This window comes from Octopus bimaculoides, chromosome 3 (genome assembly GCF_001194135.2).
Source record: "Octopus bimaculoides isolate UCB-OBI-ISO-001 chromosome 3, ASM119413v2, whole genome shotgun sequence".
Lineage (NCBI taxonomy): Eukaryota > Metazoa > Mollusca > Cephalopoda > Octopoda > Octopodidae > Octopus > Octopus bimaculoides.
This window is the reverse complement of record NC_068983.1, coordinates 26,617,322-26,620,360: the sequence shown is the minus strand read 5'-3', so window position 1 is coordinate 26,620,360 and position 3,039 is coordinate 26,617,322. Positions and strand designations below refer to the sequence as shown.

At 33.4% G+C, this 3,039-nt stretch overlaps 1 protein-coding gene across 3 annotated transcripts in view; it reads left to right on the top strand.

Moving 5' to 3' along the window:
- Positions 1-3,039, top strand: part of LOC106884218 (neuronal acetylcholine receptor subunit alpha-10) — a 1,143,354-nt gene that overhangs the window by 88,251 nt on the left and 1,052,064 nt on the right. The window lies entirely within an intron of this gene.

Here is a 3,039-nt window from a genome sequence, read left to right as displayed (position 1 = left end):
CGGATAATCAATCGATGAACATCACCCTGTAGATATTCATTTTAACTATTTATTAATTGATTACAATCACATGGATAAGTAATCGATATAAACAAATGAAATAACCAAAATAAACAAGTAAATAAATAGATAAATAACTAAATACATAAATATTTTTCATTTTTATTTATTTATTTACTTGTTTATTTGCTTATTTTGATTTGCTTATTTTGATCACTTATGCGTATGATTGCAATCAATTAATATATAGTTATAAATAAATGTCTACAGGCTGATGTTTGTCGATTGATTTTCATCTCCATTTTCTTCTTGGCCTCATAAATTCTGGGTATAGTTCTTTTTTACCTCCATCCATACCTAGTATTCAACTGCTATGCTGCCCTACAATAGTAAGCATTTCGATATAAATAAGTAGGTATACACCCAGTAGTATATTGGATATTTAGTATCACTTAGATGGTTGTTTAACCTCTAACTCATACACACACACACACACACACACATATACATACATACATATATACAGGGTGCGATGGGTAAATTGTCGACATTTAGTATTTTTGATTACACGCATGAGCATTGTTTACTTTTGATTTGGTCGGTTACACAGTATAATAGGGCCGGTTGGACGCAATTTCTCTGCCAGAAATTTGGCAACGGCATAGTGTACTGCTTGACATTCGCATCGGAAGTTCGAATACGAACATTTCAGAGTGCTTCGATGTCAAGTTGAGGACAGTACAATCTGAGGGTGTATACTGAGTGTTATAAAAATCAAACATCTAGTCACCTTCATGGTGTTTGGTGTGATCACTTGAGACGGCAACGTTATGCCTCCATTCATCTACCCACACGGCATCAGACTCAAAGCTGAGGCCTACATCAAGTGCCTTGAGGAGGTAGTGCTATCCTGGGTCAATAGGATGAATGCTAGAAGATCCTATGTCTGGCAACAAGACTCCGTACCATTCTCCACAAGCCGGAGAACACAGTCATGGCTGTCCGTAGAATTTCTGCGACTACATCGCCCCAAACATCTGGCCACCTAACTCCCTATACTGTAATCCCCTTGATTATTATGTATGGGGCGCAGTTGAGAGAGAGACCAACAAAACTCCTTGTAAAGCGAAAGATGAACTGAAGGCAAATATTATGGCTGCATTCACGAACTTAAACAAGGAGACCATCCAGAAACCCTCCAGGAGATTCCGAAGTTGTGGGGAGGTCGTGGTTGAAGGAAACGCCGATTTTACTGAATAAATTTACTCTTTATTATTTCAAGATATTTTTATGTAATTTTGGTAAATGTATCTGCTAAAATGAGATGTCAATGTTATTTTCATTTTTGCATAATGTAGCCGACAGTTTCTTCACGGCACCCTGTATATAAGCGTGTGTGTATGTGTTTGTCCCACCATCACTTGGCAGCTGGTGTTGGTTTGTTTACGTCATCCTACCTAGGCGATTCCGCAAACGGACCGATAAAATCTCTATTCGATACTTCGCTAGTACGGCGGAGTGACGCTACTAGACGCTGTCTCATATGGCTACAGTACAATAACTGAATCAAATAAACTTGTAAAACTGTATAACAGAATATGTATTAACGAGTGAAACCGTTAGCTTAAATGTATACTTAATATTGCTTTCTCCAAACACCACATAATTGTAAAAGTATATTTATCTCTTCTTTGATTTTTGTTATATTTATTTAACGTAAATATATTATATTAAATGTATTTTACTTAACTTTAGTAACTAAATATAAACTACTTGAAATACGTAAACTGCTAAAAGAAATCGCTGAAACCAATTTTCCTTACATGTGTTTTAATTCGCTGCCTATTTATTCTTGTAGACATACTGCATCTCTAAACAATTTTTTTTCTATATAACCGTACATACATTAAAATGCAAACAAAGCAATACTTTAAATAGCTAAAGATTAGATCAATATCCTAAAAATATAATCCAGAGAGTATATCAAAAATAGAGATTAATATTCTATAAAATCAATAATGCAACTGTTCACCATCATTACACGAAGAAAATTACTAGTTTTCTTGTTTTAAATGTTACCAGTCAGAATAAGTGGGATCTAAAACACCATGCATTTTTGTCATTTAACAACCTGTTGTGTTTTGCAACGCTGCCATTTATCTCGACATGCTTTATAATATTTTCTGCCATTTATAATAAGTGCAGTAGATAAAGGAATACAGAAATAAAATGGACACTGATCATTGAAAAAATATTCAAGCCAGTTATCAGGTCGTCCAAAATGTATGTATGTGTACAGTTTGAAGCTCTTCAACTCGATTGCCAATTGATTTCCAGTAAGGTATAACAGTGAATATGTAATCGAAATAAATTTATAGAAAATATGTACATTTCGAGCAAGGCCAAAGAATAAGTTGAATGAACTGATAAGCAAATATATAGAATGGAGGTAAAACCAACTCTGTAAAGAAAGATAAGTTTGTAGTTGAAATAATATATTATATATGTTTACTGTAAAATAAAATCTCTTTAAAGTTAAGATATTAGAAAAAAAAAAAACTATTATTACAAGTTATTACTTTTGTACCAGTCAATATTTGACTTTCGATTATTAATATAGACAATAATACACGATATAATATACAGGCATATACTACGCACGTATACACGCACTAACCAACTTCCAAAACATATGCATACATATATCTGTGTATGTGTAAATAAACGCGTATATACTTACACTCATAGAAACTAAAGAAGAAAGCGACGGAAAGAGAGTATGTGTGCGTGTTCTCTGTATTCCAGCATGTGTCTGAATGTATAAAGAATAAACAAAATCATTACCAGATAAAAGATACTTCCAAACATCACAGGCAAAAGCACATCACTGACACCAAAGGAACTTCTATTATAAATATGATTTTCTTTGTTTTTAGATTTTCTTCTCCTGCTTGTGTTTCTTCTTCTTCTTCTTCTTCTTCTTCTTCTTCTTCTTCTTCTTCTTCTTCTTCTTCTTCTTCTTCTTCTTCTTCTTCTTCT